The sequence below is a fragment of the Pinus tabuliformis genome, chromosome 3_2 (assembly GCF_031772625.1).
Source record: "Pinus tabuliformis cultivar Carrire ecotype Pingquan chromosome 3_2, CPIR1, whole genome shotgun sequence".
Lineage (NCBI taxonomy): Eukaryota > Viridiplantae > Streptophyta > Pinopsida > Pinales > Pinaceae > Pinus > Pinus tabuliformis.
In genome coordinates, this window is record NC_142302.1 from 1198624654 (window position 1) to 1198632605 (window position 7952).

Here is a 7952-nt window from a genome sequence, read left to right on the forward strand (position 1 = left end):
GAACCACACAGGGGGCAGGGATATTATTAGGCCTACCATCACTAGATTTGCTACTCATTTTTTGACATTGCAATCTATGCTTTCACAACATAGAAACTTGCAAAAGAATTTTTCCAGTGAAGAATGGAGTCAAAGTCAATGGGCAATCGTTGTTTCAGCTATTGGATGAGGTTGTTCAGGAAGTGGGGGTGGCTAATGTTGTTCAAGTCATCACAGATAATGCCTCTAACTATGTTTTTGTTGGTAAACTGTTAGAGGAAAAACACAGAACCATCTTTTGGACCCCATGTGCTGCACATTGCATAGACCTCATGCTTGAGGATATTGGCAAATTAGATTGGGTCAAAAACACAACAAAATTTATCTACAATCATTCATGGATTTTGAGCCTGATGAGGAAACACAGGGGGCAGGGATATTATTAGGCCTGCCATCACTAGATTTGCTACTCATTTTTTGACATTGCAATCTATGCTTTCACAACATAAAAACTTGCAAAAGATTTTTTCCAGTGAAGAATGGAGTCAAAACTAGTGGCCTCACAAATTGTAAGGCAAAGAATTGAAAAAGAAAGTTAATGAAGAAATATTTTGGAGAAAGGCAGCCAAGATTGTGAAGCTTGTTGAGCCACTGGTTAAGGTGTTGCAGTTGGTGGATGGGGAAAGATTGGCTATGGGCTTCATTTATGAGGCTATGGATCAAGCAAAGGAGTAAATAAAGAGGGCATACAAGGATAAAGTGGCTAAGTATGGGCCCATTTCGGCAATCATTGATGGAAGATGGAACAATCAACTCCATCGCCCTATACATGCAGCGAGGTATGTTTTGAACCCACGGTATCATTATAAAGCTAAGGCGATAAGAGCTTTGCGGGGGGAGGTTAGAGATGGATTGATTGACTGCATTGATCGCATGATCCCATTGAAGTGTGATCAGTTGGAGATACACCGATAGGTCACAACCTTCAGCATTGCCTCAGGTACCTCTGGAAAGAACCTAGCAAAGATTGCAAGGGAAGCAGATGAGCCAAGTAAACAAAAATTTCAATTTTCAAATTCTTAGTACTTATTTTGTTAAATCGTTTATAATTTGAAAGTTGGATATAATTTGTAATTTTGTTGAGCTAACTCATTACACTCCTATGTTTTTTGCAGCACAATGGTGGGAAGCTTTTGGTAGCCATTACCCTGAATTGTAGAAGTTTGCAATTCATATTTTGAGTCAAACTTGCAGTGCTACTGGGTGTGAGCGCAATGGTCTGTCTTTGAGAGGATTCACACAAAGAAGAGAAACCGTTTGGATAAAAAACAGTTAAATGATCTAGTATATGTCCAATACAACCTCCAGCTCAGGCGCAACCAATTGCTGAACAAAAGACCTGATTCAGATCCCATTGTGTTGGAAGACATTGATCCAACATCAGATTGGGTAGTGGAGAGTCATCCAGCAGAGTTTGCTTCTGATGAGGATATGGATTATGAATTATAGACGATAGCATCACTCGAACATAATGTTCAGTTGAATGCAGATCCTGATCCACTTGTACCAGCCTCAACCTCAGAGCCAGCAAGTCCTCCAGTTGCAGGCGCTTCCTCTGCTCAACCACGACAGAAGCGCATATCTCGTCTATCTCAGCTTGCAGCTACTGCACAGCCTGCTAGTGCTACCACTTCTACAGTTGCAATTGGAGATGATGATGAGGAGGAGCCATGGGGCCCCCTGTTTGACTCTGATCCAGAGATTGATCCACATGATCTCGACTCCTCTAGCGGTAGCCAGTGGTACTGGTCACAGTTTATTTTTGTTGTAGAGGCCATTTCTAGCCTCCTTGGTTATTTGTTTTGATCTCTATATCATGATCATGTATGTATTGGACACTGCAATGGGTGCCATTTTGATATAATGGATATATTCATGAGCCTACTTTGATCATATGTTGTTTTCTATCTATATTCTAATGTTGTTTGTTTGGAAACATGAATGAAAATCTTTAAAACTACGTTTTTTTATAAATAAAAAAATATTTAATGTATTTTTTACAACGACCAAGTCATCGAAATCGAGCTGACCGAGTCGGAGTCAGAGTCAGAGTAGACCCTCGGCCGAGTCAGAGTCCAAGTTGGAGTTTTAAAACATTGCTCTATAGAGTTCCTTCAATTCTTTATCCCAAACTAAATGCATCCCTCATGTGAGATTCTATAATTCAAGTGAGGAACTTTCCTCTTATGAAGGAAACTCTATGTTGGAAAATTGCAATATGGCAGTTATTAATTCCAATTTTCCTTAACCTTAATATTTGCTTGTGAACTTAGTTAGTCTTCTTGTGTTCTTTTTGTAGATCTTTTCATCAAAGAAATATCAAGAACAAAAACAATAGCAACAAAGGACACAAAAATTAGAATCTCAGCCAAGGCAAAACCCCTCCAAGGGGAAAAGCCGAAAAAACTCCTCTTATAGAATTTGCTTCAAATGAGACAATAAAAACCCAAACCCTAGACCAAGTCCTCCTCCAAATACCAAGTCATCCCTTCCAACAAGTCCTTCCTTGATCTAGCACCAACCAGCTTCAAACTAAAGCTTCATCCTCCCGGTTTCAATATTGCTACTTCAACCTACAACTTTGGTCCTTAAGCTACAAAACCCTAACTCAACCCTTCAAGAGGGTCTTCCTTTATCAAGATAGCTCCTTCGAAGGTCAACAAAGTCAAACCATAATATCTTGCTCTCCCTGCTACTTGATACTACAATTCGTCTTACTACAACTCAGACTAGCAATTTCGGCCTCTTAGAACCTGCAAAAACCATAATCCTTCGCACGTGAGAGAGATAGAGCCCAAAAACAAGATTTTTGTCCTTTCTTTCTTCTTCTAGACCTTTTGCTATCTTCTTCTCTTGCTTGGCAGCGACAAATCAAACTTCTTTCTTGAAATCAACTTGTGAGTGAACGAATGCCAAATGAGGTCAAACTGTTCCTTTTTATAGCCTTCCCAAGGGGTCGAATTCCCTCCTTTAGGCCGACTCGAAGCTGTCAGGGCCAACTTGTACTTTTGGAGTTTCCAAGACTTTCTAGACTCAAAAATAATTCTTTTGCCAATTACATTTTGCCCAAAAGGGTCTTATAAACATGATCTTGACTCCTTTGACTCATGACAATAAATCCTATGATCTAACAACAAACCCTAGAAGCATGAAGAACATGCTTTTACCTAGAAGGCCATCAATAATGAGCATAAAACCCATGCTTTAAAATAATAACATTTTATATTCTTCTTTTGCTTGTTACATAAGATACATATAGAAATGAGTACAACAACAATTATGAAGACCAAAACCAGTTACATTTCCAACACTCTCATCCCTTTGTCTTCCAAGGCAAATATAAACACAAGATTCGTCTTTAATCCCAGTATGTACATAACATCATGTAGATGTACAATTTCACCATAGTCCAAATGAAATGAAACAGAACCAAAACCCTTCAAATTAGTCTCCCTCTCAACCAGGCTTGAGAGGACTTCATGATACCTAGTGAAGTGTCTAGAGGCCCCACTATCTACCAACCAACTATCAAACAAATCTGGAGGAACTAGAAAGAGCAGAAATAAGAAAGTATTCAGATTGAGTAACAACTACATTATTTCCATACCTTGAGTTCCTTGATCTCTTTTGAATACAGTGGCCTTCTTCACAATCATCAGGAGCATCTCTCCTTCTTCTATCATTGAAATCATCTCTTCTTCTTTTATAATTGAACCTGTTGTTGTTGTAGCCACGATTGTTGTTGTAGGATCTCGAAGCATTTCCATTTTCTGGATAGCCTTTAGCAAAGTGACTTATGGCCTTCGAAACATTCAACTTTGTCCTTTGTAAAACTTCTTTGAGAGTCCCTGGATGTTGGGGACCTTCTTGAATTAGATGGTCTTCCTTTTCCTTTCTTCTTCTTGTCATGTGCAGCAAAAGCAGAGGGTTCTCCTTCTTCATGCTTTTGGATCCTCCCTCTAGAAATCATCCTAGTGTCTCCTTGAGTGCACTTGCCAATGAGCTCATCAAATGTCAGAAACTTGTCATTATTGCTTATAGTAGTAATAAATGTCTCCCATGTTAGAGGAAGGCCTCCAAGTGCAATGAGCACCAACTCTCTATCATACATAGGCTCTCTGACAGCTAATGGTTGATCCTTGAGTTGGGATATCCTCATGAAGTATGACTGCACAGTTTCTCCCTTGTTCATTTTGAGGTCCTCGAGTTGATTTTTTGAGTGAATATTGTTCAAATTGTTGACCCCATACATCCCAACCAACTTATCATATATTTCCTTGGATTTCTTCAACTTAGAAATATAAGTAAGCAAATGATCTCTTAAAGAATCAATAATGATCTTCTTTGCTTTGATCTCACCTTTATTGTACTTGGCCTTGATAGCAGCAGAAGCATTCTTCGAACAATCAAGTACCTTTACTTCCACATATTCCAAGACATCATTTTCATCCAAGGTCACCTCCAACTTGATTTTCCAAGTAGAAAAATTTGATGAGCCATTTAACTTCTCCCCCCCTTTGAAGGATGAGGTAGACATTTTGACCAAGTCAAATAATCTTTCTTCAAATCTTTCCCAAGGTTGCTTGTCTCTTGTCTCCTTGGGCTTGTCTTCACCCCAACTTTACCATGCTAATTTTCAAGAGTTCGATGCTTAACACAATCACTTACATCAATTCTTCTTCAATTAGCAGTGAATTTATCCAATATCTTCCAGCAATAATAAGCAATTGTAGATAGAACAGTAAACCACTGCACAATAGAACACAAGCACGAACAATAGACACAATGATTGGTCAAAGACTAGGGAAAAACCCCACAAGGGGGAAAACCCTTCCCAAATTCTTCTTCTATTAGATTGTCATCAAATGTTCAACAGAGAGATACAATGTTCAAGTTCATCAACAAAGAGTAAAAGGTGAAGGCCTTGACTATCCAAATACCAATCCAATATCCAATCAAAGATGAGCCCAAAAGCCAAATTTGATCTAAAGTCAATTTTTTCAATTTTGGAAAAGTCAACAGTAGCAGCAGCGACCCTAATCAGTGAATGGACAACGGTCAAATCACCTCCAAAGCAGATTAGTCAACAGTCAGCAAATGCGGCCTCCTTTGTTGGTCAGAATCAACCAAAAACAGGCCCAAAAGTCATTGCAAATCTGGTCAAAGTCAAAATTTGACTAGCCAAAATTTTGCAGTCATTGGTCAAATAACCCAGAAAATATCGATCAATATGCCAGTCAACTCGGCCCTCCAAACAAATAAAAAATTCAAAGTCAAACCATGCTCCAAGACCCAAAAGTCAACGTTGGTCAAAGGCCCAAAACATAAGACAAATTCGACCACTAGAAAATGACTCTCTCCTTCACACATGGGAAGGTGAACCTGCAATTTCAGAGTTATACAAACCAATCCAAGAAAAGAATGTGATGTGTGACTTAGGTGTTTGAATTTCCTTGCCCAGGCCGACTTGTACTTTTGTGCACATGTGAGTTTCACATCAAAAATAATATTTTTCCTTGACCAAATTAAATTCTTCCATGGGCTAGTAGCGTCTTCTTTGGATGAGGAAGGCTTCCCAATGGAGGAAATTTCTCCCTAAGCTGCCAAATTTTAACATGCCAAAGGTTCACATTACATAGTCTTCATTATGCCAGAGGTATGCATTACAAGAGGATGTAAGACTATATCAAACGACGCCAAAGAATGCCAATTATGTGCCCATAGTCTTCATTATGCCAGAGGTATGCGTTACAAGAGGATGTCAGACAATATCAAACAATGCCAAAGAATGCCAATTATGTGCCCAAAACTATAGTTTGCACAAGTAAGAAGAAAGTGAATTGGAAATGATGTCTAGGTGAAATGCCCAAGTGATTGCATCAATAGGTGAATTCCTAGATGTATGACAAAGAGTGAACAATCTTCAAGACATACCGATTTAGGAGCTCATAAATAATTGATAAGCACATTCTTGGAGCTATGAAAAAACAAAGAATGGTGTATCAATGATGTTGGTTGTAGCTAAGACAGGGACAAAATTGATCCGATGATTATGTGTCCTAACTCCTCTTTTTACTTGTCACATCTAAAATTCTAAACCATGAATTTGTCCATTTTCTATTTTACAGTGATATGGTCTATTGTAGATCATGAACTTGGTGCGATGAATTTTTTGTGTAATTGAGATTGTAAAGGGAAACTTGAATTTCTCGTTGCACATGTACTCAAAGAGAACTATCAGTCGAAGAGAAAGGAGATGTCAAAATAAATATAGAGGAGATGCACAAGCACAACCATTCTAATGGAAAAAGTTGTGAAGGAAAGTGTTATCCAAGTATTGTTGCTCGTTTGATGAAATGCTAGGCCACAGTACTGAAGAAATTCAAAGCATACTGTTTGATGATGATGCTAATTTATTTCTTATGTTGTGGTCTTTGCTTGTTAAAGACTCAAAGGATTGCTCAAGTGTAAGAGCCTTGATACAAAGCTTCGAGAACTTGAGTGAATATGGCAATTTATCCAATAGCATCAACACTAAAGGACTGTTATATCGAAGTTTGACTTTCATATATTGAAGTTCAATCAGGGGAGTAGGGAGAAAAAACAAACAATGACTCTTAGGAAAAAAGGGGGAGGATTAAATCAGTATTTCCATGAATGTCAAAGGGGGAGATTGTTGGCAAGGGGTGTTGAAGGTTTCCTATGTCATCCCAGTTGCTTACAAGCAACTAGTCTAAGCCATGGTTGATTTAAAGTTTAGAAGATGCCAAAGAGGTATGCCTTGCAGATGTTGTGACATATATCAACTCCTTTTTACAACAACTTTTGTAGGCACCCACCTACAGGAGGCTACAACCTCTCTTCTATTTTGCAAACTATAACTTGTTGGAAGCCCCCACTCCTTTTTACATCAACTTTTGTAGGCACCACCTATAGGAGGCTACAATCTCTTTTGTATTTTGCAAGCTACAACTTGTTGGAAGCCCCCCTCCCACTTACATCAGTTTTTTGTAGGCTTCTACTTCGATTTTCTTCTACAAGCTACAACTTGTTAGAAGCACCCACTTCCATTTCTATAGGCTCCAACAACAACTTTTTCAGGAAACTACCCACTCCCATCAATTTTTTGTAGACTTCTACCTACAAGAGGCTTTTACCTCGATTTTCTTCTATAATCTATGACTTGTTGGAAGCACCCACCTCCACTTCTACAGGATCCAACTTGTTCTTTTTCAAGAAACTACCTGAAAGGAGACATCAATCCCATGATACATGAAATTTTTAATATGCTGACTTACCTGGTCTTTCATTCCACATACCTCCATCTCCACATCTTTGCCTCTTCCTCAATTCCGCTTCACATATGATCCTCTTCTTCTTTCTCTCTTTGCCAGGCCATGCATGAACTAAGTCTTACAACAACTCTAGCTAACAATTTTTCCATACAAAAACACATCTTTTTATATACATAACTTATTGACTGTTAGTGTTCCATGAAGGAATCTGAAATGGTGCCAAAGGGTGTCGAAGGTTTCCTATGTCAACCCAGTTTGCTTATGAGCATTCAATCTAAGCCACAGTTGATTTAAAGTTTAGAAGATGCCAAAGAGGTATGGCCTTGTAGATGTTGTGAAATAAATGCAAACACCCACTCCATTTTACATCAACTTTTGTAGGCACCCACCTACATGAGGCTACAACCTCTCTTATATTTTACAAGCTACAACTTGTTGGAAGCACCCAACACCACTTACAACAGTTTGCTATAGGCTTCTACCTCAATTTTCTTATGGAAACTACGACTTCCAAGAAGCACCTACTTCCACTTCTACGGTCTCCAACCTGTTCTTTTTCAGGCAACTACTTGAAAGGAGACACCAATCTCCCAATACATGAAATTTTTAATATGTTGA